Genomic DNA, 11,011 nt, shown 5'->3' with positions numbered 1-11,011 from the left:
CATAGAGAGAAAGCAGGAGAGATTCTCACATGACTAACTCTGCTCTGCTTTTCATTTCATGTGAAACATCCCATGATAACCAAGAGCTGCAGAACATGCACATCCATATTTCAATTTTGACAACATCAGTATTTTGATCAGGCAACAGAATATTTAAATATATTCAAGAAACTGGATCCCTGGTGACCTGTGGTGCGGTGTCAGCATGACTGCTGTTTATTGGCATAAGAGACTCAGCTGAGTAAATACAATCTGGTGTTTCCAGCGAAGGAAAAAAGCAGGAGGATAGACAAGTATATTTTGCACTGGGGGCATGTATTAGGTCTAAACCAGGGAGGCTTTTCTCATTTGTTTAAAGAGTATAAAATCAGATATTGGTATTAATGATGGTAGAGGTAAATAAATAAGGAATAGCTAACTTGATTCGAATGGTGAGATTTTAAGCCTTTGGATGTCTCATTACAAACAGAATGGAAGACATTAAATTCCTTTTATTTTGACTGAAATGAGTTCCCCCATACACCATTTTTAGACACAAAATAAATAGACAGTGAAACATCTGCAACAAATGCAGGATGAGACCTTTACTTCCAGCTCTTTCAGGGGTCACAATTCATTCTGAAGCCACTTTTTTTCTCTTTAGAGTGTGAGCAATATTTGATTGAGACCAAAGCAGGACTTACTTCATCACAGAGAGCATTCAGAAAAATATGGCTAGTGCCCCAAGAAGCCTGTCCTCTCATTTATCAAAAGATACAGCATGTGAGAAAGAAAACAGTAATAGCAACAGTATAAATGAAGTTGAGAAATAACAATAAACAGGTAAAAGTTAGAATCAATGACAATATTACGAATTACATCTAAGACAATCATTTACTATGTACTAGAATATGCTTCAGCTACAAATAGAAAAATAATGTCAAGCACTGTTTTTCTTCTGTGTAACATCATTGTACATCTCTTTCTCTTCTTATGGACCACAGCTCAAGCACTGAAGCAGCAACCTCATCTTCTACCAAAATGACTTTACACAGCCAAGTAAAAAAACTAATTTTCAGGGATAGTGAAGTAATAATGCAAGTCGTCCTACATTTTTACAATCAAATATGACAAAGTCCACTGTCTTTGCTGGAAATTTCTTTTATCATCCTTTGCCAGACTCCTGAGAAGGAGACCTTACATAGTTAGAGACATTTTCTATCTTATTTGAAGGAACGCCTCAACCATTTCTCATCTCTGGTGATCACTCTTTCTTGCTATCTGCATCCTCAGATCTTTGCCAATATAAAGGGAATTTCATGAATTTGGATCATTTTGCTTTTTTCGTATTGCTCACCTATAATATTGTCTCATTATTTTACAGTGTAGCTGAATGACAAACAGCAGAAGAGTTAAAGGCAACATAGAAGAAGAAATCTTGACCATCAAGGAGTTCACCAAATGGAAGCCCACCAGTTTTCGTGGATGGATTGCATAATATAAAAACCTTACATCTGGCCTCACACAGGTACAGATATCTGCAGTTTTTTCACTACCTTATTTAGACTGGCAGTGGGAAAGGGATGCTGCAGTCCTTCATAATTTCTGTTCATCAGGAGATTCTTCCCATTCTCTGAAATTCAGTGATTGGTTAATTAGACTGAAACCAGAAAAGCACTTTGTCTGGCATTACCAAGTGAGAGTCTGATCCTGATGCTTTCATAGTTTCTTTAGAAAAGGTAGCAGGGGATGAGTACAAATGACAATGATCATCTGCTTTCACAGAACAATGCCTTCCTGGGTAAAAGTCAGGCCCAAGTCTCTGATGACTTTCAGCTAGGATTCTTTATCTGGAAAGCATCTCAGGGAGTGGAGTTATAGCAAAATTAATAGGAAAACATCTAAGAAAAATTAGTAGGAAAACATCTAAGCTGACCAGATCCATTATCTAAGGTAGAAAAACTCAAGAGACTCTAAGAATTTGAAATAAGTTTATGGTGACTTTTCTAGTATGTGATGAAATTGAGTACTTGCATTAATTGTCCTGTTAATGCCGTATTTCAGGTATAGACAATGATTAAATTTGGAATCATGACCACAATAGATAATTCTTCATTATTCATCCATGAAATAAGACCCTTAATTCTAGCACGTTTTTAGAGGCTTCGGTCATCAATATATTTCTCAATTTTATTAATGATAAAAAATACACTGACTTAAATACAGAAAATAATTATAACCATATGTTAGAAAAATAGTTCATAAACAATGCACATATCTTATGTAGATCAAAGAGAAGTGAGGTGAAGAGTAATTACAGCATTATGTAGTCAACAGCAGAGTAAACTAGTTCCATGACTAAATCAGGTACGAAACCACCCTACTGTGGTCTAAATTAGTGCCTTTAGGGAGTTAAAATGCAAATGTATCTTTTCTAGTGTATTTTCTTGTTTTGTCTTCTTAACACATAATATGCATACATAAAGCTTTCTGGAAAAATAGGTAAACTAAAGTCTACTACTGCACTTTCAATTAAGCATTTTCAGAAGTCTTATATTTTTTCTGCCTGTTAATGAGTCCAGTTCACCTGGCACAGAGAAAATCTTTTGCATAGCTGGTAAGAGGAAGGTTCCTTTTACTACATGGTGACTAAACAACATCTACTTGCTTATCCAGTAAGTCTTATTCAGGCTGGCAACAGTTGTTCCAGAATTGTTTTTATTCTGATTTTCCTTTAAGAAATTTAGGAGTCAGAAATGAAAAATAAACTTATTGCAGCAAAGATAATCCTTCTTATCCAGTCTGTGATAAAGAAGTTGTGAAATTCTCTGCTACGCAAGTTCCTCCTGATTCCTGAAGGCTTAGCCTTTTCCCTAATGTTCATCTGTTAAATTTAATAAAGCACTGAAGTCTTAGAATCATAACATTTTTATTATTAATAATTCAGACTCTCAAATACCCCTTTTTTCTCTGTCTCCTCAACATCCCCACCCCCTTTTATGTTCAGTTTTGCTTCAGTTGCTCTTTTTTTTCTGGATTCCTTCATATTTCTGACTACCTACTCTTATCTTCCATACAGCTCTAGTCACCTGCTGAATCACATCGTCGCGTTGGAATGAACACATATGGAATGAAACCTCTCCTCCTGTGAGCTGATTTCAATCAGTTTTCTTCCACGTGGCCTATAGTCTAATGTTTTTCAAGTCTAATTTCAGATGTTATAGTATTGCTCAGCAAAAACAACTAAAAGTATTCCTGAAAGGGAAAAAGAAACAGATCTGTAGAAATTGCGGAAGGTAGAACAATACTTTTGCAGCTCAGGATTGATTCATCTTTGGTTTGTAACATGTCTCTGCAGGAAATATGAGACAATAACCTATCTTAGCCTGAGTTAATAACTTCTTTGCTGGTTTGGATTGGTTCATTTTTTTGTTCAGTTTGTTTGTTTCTTGGTTTTTTGGTGGGGTTTTTTTGGGGGGTGTTGTTTGTTCGGTGTTTTGTTTGGTTTGGTTTTTCGGGTTTTTTGTTTTGTTTTTTCTCAGTGAGGTTTCAGTTTTCCTATTCTACCTGACAAAATGAGAAAGGATAGCTAGAGGATAGAAGTAAACATATTGTTCAAGACACGGACAATGCAATGGGAGTACTGTTCTCAAAACTGTTGTTTTGTTGACAGCAAGTATTACCCTCTTTGAAAACACTGACTAGCAAGATAACAGAAATAAAATTACTTTGGGCTACTTGCTATTTAGGTGTTGTGCCCTACTTTTTTCTAACTGCTTCACAGGAAATCCCAGACTTTCCTCCATGGGAAGGAATGTCTGTCGTCTTACACTTATATTTGGTTTACTGAGCTTTTGACCCTGGAGTTCACCACTGTATCCTACAGCACAGCAACACAAAAAAACATGTTTTGCACATTCAAGCATCACACGGCAGTGTTTTTTAGTCTTGTTTCTGCACTGGGTGGAATAAGCAAGGAGAATAAATAAGTAATTATGAAAAAAGAATCAGGATTGCAGGTAAATTGAAGCCTTACAGAATTAGCACATTGGCATGTGTTCTTTAAAAAGTTACAGAGAAAAAAACACTGAACATTGGGTGGAGATGGGAGAACTACACACAAAGCAGGGAGGAAATATCTGGTATTCTGAACGGACTGAGGAAAATTTCAGCAAAGGAGATGGTGGGGAAGGCTGCAAGGATTCCCTCAAAAATCTGGCGATGAAAAGATTGCATGCAAAGGATTTGAAGAGGGAGAAATCAAAGGGAGTGATCACTGGTGTGTATAGACAACCTGGCAAAAGGAAGTAAAAAGCCTGAACATTTCAATAGGTCATTTATGTCTACAAAAGGCTGTGACCTTCAATCACATTGTATGTGAATATGCCAGTGACCTAATTGGTTTACTTTTTCAAAATGGATAAATAGTTATGCATGGATTTTAGAGCTCTGTATTCTGGAGAAGTGGGGTTTTTTGATTCTCTCGTGTAATTAGATCCATCCAATATTCAGGTATAAATCCATTTTCCCCTTTTAATATTTGTACATTCATTTGTGGAATCAGTGGATGCAGCAGGCTTTTATCCAAAGGCAAAGTAACATTATTAAAAAGACTAAGCTGCCATAGCCTGGAAGGACTGTTGGAAACCACAGAAAACTAAATAAGCTTCACTGTTTATTCATTGGGGTCAAACCTGCAGGCGTGAAAACTGTATTAAATTGCATCCTTAATTTTTGATTTCTCTACTATCTGTTAATATATTAAAAATCTTTTTCTGGAACAACAATCATATACATATATAGTAAAAGAGTATACTTAAATGTTAGAATGCTTAAAATTTTTAAAAATATTGGCCAGCAAACAATTTTGAAAAAAAAACCCAAAGAAACAAGGTTTCTGTTACAAAACAGCATCTGTGAAAACCAGTTTTCATTCACATCTCATGAAGAGATTTATATGCCTTAAAGTGCAAAGATATGAACGAAACAATAAAGTCCAGCTCTGAAAATGTTCATTCTTTTGTGACTTTCTCCAACAGTAAAAGAAATACCTTTCTTTTTGCCTTTTAGACTAGTCCTTGTCACCTGCACTCCATCTTGCATCAAGAAAAGAAAATTACTGGAGTGCAGAAGGCAGAAAAGCAAACGCTTTTTGTGTTTTCACTGCAGTGTACTGTACAAAATTTCTGGGGTCTCTTTCACTGCTAAAGAAATTGACTTAGAGATTGTGACAACACTGCAGCCTTTTTTCTCCCATCAAGCACATCGGAGTTATCAAACAAAAGATTTGAGATTATAGCTGTCTGAAAAAGAAAATGAAAGCTTTACAGAGAAGCAGATGCTAGAGCATTATATATTCCAAGTGTACACTATGCTGTGCATAGCCAGCTGTAACAAGAAAACGGCTTATTTTAATGTTACACACTGGTCTTCGGTGCAGTGTCATTGCATTATAACATCTGCCTTTCCTCCTCTCTCTGCACTATTCGCTACAGCCACCTCATGCCTACTTACTGACATTCTCTGCTCTCTGTAAGTAGCTTTTGCTGAGGGAATATGCATAGTCTTCTGTTTGTTTACATGCAGTAAACACTTTATAAGCACAGCTGCCCCTCAGCACAATTCAATTTTTTCAAACAACCTTAGTACTTGAGCTACCAGTCACTGTAGAGATCATTTTCACTGCTTATTGGGAAAAAAAACACAAACAAACAAAAAAAACCCAAAACCCAAAAACAAAAATGAAAAACCCAAAAAAACAACATGACAACTTTATATTAAACCATAATATTTTGAGTAAGTGTTACAATGGGGAAAACTCTATGTCTGAAAGCATGTGGGAGGCAGAGAGTTTACCTATTGTTTTCAATAGCTGTAACGAAATTATTCTGCTATCTTTTTCTGCTGTAGTGATATACAGCAAAGAACACTATGCATAATCCAGCACAGCCTGAAACAACTGGTATTTATAAATTCTAATTTCATCCATGCCTGGATAAGTGCAACAGAAATTTTCTGCCATATTATGATCTTAAATAAGAATTTGAGCCAAGGCTTATTTAAATAAGATGAAGGATGCCACATATTCATTTTGTCTCAAAATTTCTCATCATCTTATTCATGACCATACTTTTAAGAAAAGATTACCATGTATAGATACTATAATCTAGGAAATAAATAGTACAAAAAGCTTTGCTACTAAAAAATGGGATCATTAGCCCTGCTCATTTAAAAAAAGACCCTTTTCATTATATTTGCACCAAGCGTCAGATTGGATTATGATTATAATGCTTGAAAATTATATGCTGCCCAATTTAATCTTTGGAATTACTTCTGTCAAATGAAAACCTGTCTGTTAAGGGATGTTAGAGCAGCCCTGGCCCAGGCCTTTCTCCTTTGCCCAGCCTCTGGAGCCCAGTGCAGTGTACTCCCAGGCTGTGGGACATGGCAGCTGCTGCTTTCCCACTCGCAGGTTCCACCTATAGCAAATCTGAGCACGGACCCACCAGCTCAGATCTCATTCACAGCTACTCCCCACCAGTGGATGGCACCCAGTTCTTGCAGTGCTCACACGTGGGATAGGCAGTGAGACTATGCAGAGAACTAGTTAGGAAAGGATTAACAAAAGATAGGACAGACAGACTGTGGTGATCAGGCACCAGTCTTAGTCAAAGAAGCACAGTGACTGGCCCTATTTATATGGGACCAGCCCTCTCATCCCACTTTTCGCCTTTGTTTCTCCCCATTCCCTTCCCTTGCCTTTTTCCTCATCAGTCTGCCTAGTCCTGCTGAGCTCCTCTCCTCCCCATTTTGAACCCTCAGGTTTCCGTCCTTGTTGGCTGCAATACCCTGCATGCAGTTTCCTGATAGCCCATCAATTAGTGTAACTGACAAGGCTTGTTTCTTGGTTTTGTCTCTGTGTTAGTACATCAGGTTTGTGTCACTTTGTCTATGGCTTACCTGTTTTTCCTTATTATCCCATCTGACAAGGTCCTCAATAAAATAATCTTACTGAAATAGACATTTCCACATCCCACACCTAGCAAAGGAATAAAAGGTCGGTCATGTTCTTGTGCTGACACTGTCCTCTGGCATCCAAACATCACAATGGAAGATGTCGTTCACTTCAGCTGTAAAGAATCAAAAATTTGATCCTGGAAAGGAACATAAAGATAAATGGGATCTATGTGAAGTAATCCTGTAAAAGAGAAAAGAAAGGAGCAGGGAACTGATGGGTGAGAACTGAGGTAGGCTGTAGGAGAAGAAAGCTGGCATTCAGACTAAGGAGAAGCAGGGGGAATGATGAAGTCAGTATCAAATAAACTGTAAGCTTCTGATTACAGTGAGAATCCCTCCAGATTCCCAAGTGAAACCTGTTACTCCAGTGTCCTCCAGCATCAGGGAAGATATGTGAATTCATCCAAAATCTACAGTTTATGACTGCCAAAGTATTGATACACTCAGAGGATGAAGCTGCCAGCTCGACATCTGCTCTGATAGTTCAAAGATCAGAGGTTTAGGGATTTAAAGACTGCAGTAGTGTTGATGAGATGGTTGTGAGATATGAGGGAATACTTTACTGTTCCTTGTTTGAATATATGTCCTAAATGTATATATTACACAGTTATTTGATATTAATATAGCCAATAAACATAAATAAAGCCTTCTTTCCCAATCATACATATAAGCTTACTCAAAGATCTGCAGAAAATTAATTTTAAAGTGACAGTAAAACTGAGATAATGTCCCTAAGTAAAATTTAATCTCATTGCCCATGTCTGTTATTAAACTACTTGCTGTTGTCAACTGATATCCCATTCTTCAGAGAATCACTCTTATTCCCACTATCTTATTCCACATTGCATATTCATATATATATCTTTATACCCTCTACTTACTTTTTGTTGAATATGTTGGAAAGGGAAGAAGGACCTTCAGAGGTAAAAATAAGGCAGCTGTATCTGCACTGCGGATCTGGATTAGAAGTTAGCCTTTTCCTTGGCAGTCCTGTGAAAAAGTTTTATTACAAAATTTGTAATGACTTTTTAAAGGCTAGTTTTTAATATTTGTTTTGGAGGTTTTTCCACTACAGACAGCAAGTCAAATTCATAACTGTTTAGAAGAAATAGAGAATTCAGCAGGGTCCATATCCTGAGTTTGTACTGAATTACACTATGCCAAGCACACTGAAGAATAAGAGGTTACAGACACCCCAAACTGGACACCCAAATCTAGTGAATATACTTAAGCTTAATTTCTCTGCATGGCCATTACCCATATGTAAAATGAAGATAATAAATCCCTTAACCTTATGAGGATTTTGTGAATATAAAGTAATGTCTGACATTATATTAATGAGTTCCATTTAGAAAATAGCACAGAAAAATCAATAATTTCTGCTTAAAGAGTGCAGTCTGATTAGTTTGAATCCAATAAGACTTGTCCACACACTGAACAAGGACAAGAGAACAAAATACTGAATACTTCTAATTAAGGAAGTACCATCTCTGACTGACGGAGCCAGGGATCCCATATGAAAAAAATATTCTGTGTGATGTAATTAAAAACCATTACAGCACATATGTCCAAGTGAGCCAAATGAAGGCTGCATAGGGAATTTTAATTTTCATGTTTTCTAATTTGAATGCTTGACTTTGTGACGTTAATTTTTTTAATATAATTTTCTGGATATAATAATAATAAATTGAGTAGGAGTAAAGAAATAAAAGGGTTATGTAAGATTTTCATTTGTGATCTTAAAAGCAATGGGCCTTAGACAAGAAAAGAGTCCGGAAGCTGGCTGACATTTCAGAGATACTGATGAGACAGTACCATTTCTGTGGGTAGATTTGCAAAGGGACAAGTGTAACACAAAGAGCTTTTCAGTCTTCTGATTTTTAAGTGTATATGACAATGACTTATGAAATAAATACTATTTTTTCTTCCCAACTACATCACATTTGGTCAGACTCCTGATGCTCCATTTGAAACTAAACAAAGTTTACTCACACCCCACAGCTTCCCATAAACAATGTGGTTTTCAACAAGGATATTCCTGAGGAGGAAAAATTGTAGTTCATCACCAGTTTTTGTTACCTTTTTTAATAATGGGACATTGACAAAGCTTTTGCTTGTGACTTAGAATGCTCCTCAACAGCTGACAATTGGATCTTACAGAGGAGCATTCAAGAATTCATGACTAGTATCAGAACTTCTAATATATTGTAGATTTTTTTTGTATCACCACAAAAATGTGATCTTATTGCAAAAAAGGGAGGTAAAAAGGGGATCAGCTCACTTTTTAGTGGCTGTTATTTTTCCAGTAACACAGAAAGTGATAACGTCTTCGTTTTAAATTGTCTTATACTTTTCAAGATAAAAAAAATTATTACTTTGTGGGATGAAAAAATGAAAGCCACAGTTATTCTACTCTGTGGTGCTCAAAATTCAGATTAAGCTTTTAACAGAAGCAGATATTTAGCAAAGGAATTGTTAAATATCTTGTTGTTAAATATTGTCAAAGCTATTTCTCAAATGTGCCTGGTATTTACAATACTTTCTATATTTCTAGCACCTTCAAATGCCAACAGCATATTGTTTTTTCCACTTGTTTCAGAACAGTATTTCATATATTAACTAAAGATCAAGCCTAATGTTGATTGTTGGCACAGCACTGCTAGCTCCAGACAAACTGAGTAGATCATATAGCTTAGAAAACAAAAGACTGTGGCACATCTGTTCTCCAAGCATAGTCAGCAGATGACTGACTGTGTGAACAGTGGTGTCAAGACAAACACAGTGGTGCTGCACATTACATGAAAAGAAGCCTATAGTGCTTTTTGAGGTACAAAATATACACAAAGCCTATTCCCCGCCCTGCATCCCTCACCCACCTGCTCTTCCAATAACCAGCATGATTCATCCTTTATGAATTCTCCACTCTAAAATACACCCAGATTCTTGCACAGTGAATCTACCCTCAGCAGCAAAGCAGAAGGACTGGGAGAAACATTACAGAATGAAAGCTACCTACCTGTTTGATCTGGCAGAAGGAGAACCCAGATTTGGACTGGGGTGAACTCAGTCCCACCAGGAACAAATCCAACTCCAACAAGCACCTAAAACACAAAGTCCACACCTGAATTAACTTCAGTTCACAACTTGTGCCCCTTAACAGTTCTGTACCCCAAGATTACTACTTACATTAACAGACACTGCTGAGGTAGGAGATTTTCCTAAAGGAACTGACAGCATGTGCTGAATCTCTTCAGATATTGTATTTGAACACCCACATCTCTCCTGGTTCTAAAGGCTGGAAAAGAGGGCTTGGTAAATATCCCAAATATTAGAGAAATAATACAGGGGACATAAAGACCCCTATGTAATTATACACCTACCTGTGTCAAGGTAGACATAAATTTAGGTCTTGTGGCTTTGGACAAAATTAATATCCAAAAGACATCTTGAATCTCCTCCAAGTAGTTAAATATTACTAAGATATTTAATGTTTCTGTTCCAGGAAAAGGGCAGATGCAGCTTTCAAACTTCAACAGTCATGAGCAGTTTAGAAAGTTCTTGTAAAATACAATAATTATGACAGTGAAATCCTTAGCAGTCATGTCCTCAAGAAAAACCACCATATCCTCAAAAAAACCAAACTCTTGTTATTTTGACTCCTGCTAAACAAATTCCATGCTAATCCATGTGAGATACATAGAGAAGAAGATAATGTAGGAATTGCTAAGGATAGCTGAACTGCAGTTAGATTCAATATGATCATATTGAGTGATTTTGAATTTACACTGCATGGAAGAAAATAACAGAAGACTTAAGATGCTGTTAATTAATCTCTTAACCTAATCTGATTCTCTTCATGAGCAGTGTGAACAAGGTGGAAAAAGACTGGTCTAAAAGCCAGAGCATTTAGAGAGATAATCCTGTTTTTTTTAATAATTCTCTGAATAGCCTTAAGCACTTCTCTTAATCTTTTTACAACTCAGCCTCCCCATCACTTAAAAGATACCAGAATACT

The 11,011-nt window shown here is 36.6% G+C and overlaps 1 long non-coding RNA gene across 8 annotated transcripts in view; it reads right to left on the bottom strand.

Annotated features, from left to right (window-relative positions):
* Positions 1-560: 560 nt before the first annotated feature.
* LOC116444440 overlaps positions 561-11,011 on the bottom strand; it is a 36,988-nt gene continuing 26,537 nt past the window's right edge. For 5 of the 8 annotated variants that reach the window (XR_004240310.1, XR_004240313.1, XR_004240311.1 and 2 more), the window contains 3 exons: positions 10,183-10,291; positions 10,013-10,097; positions 561-7,133 (listed from right to left, as the gene is read on the bottom strand). This is a non-coding gene — a long non-coding RNA (uncharacterized LOC116444440). The remainder of the gene's footprint in view (positions 7,134-10,012; positions 10,098-10,182; positions 10,292-11,011) is intronic. The other 3 variants (XR_004240316.1, XR_004240312.1, XR_004240317.1) reach the window with 3 other exon arrangements.

Source organism: Corvus moneduloides, chromosome 5 (genome assembly GCF_009650955.1).
Source record: "Corvus moneduloides isolate bCorMon1 chromosome 5, bCorMon1.pri, whole genome shotgun sequence".
NCBI lineage: Eukaryota > Metazoa > Chordata > Aves > Passeriformes > Corvidae > Corvus > Corvus moneduloides.
Note: the sequence above shows the minus strand (reverse complement) of the source record. Positions and strands in the feature narration are given on the sequence as shown.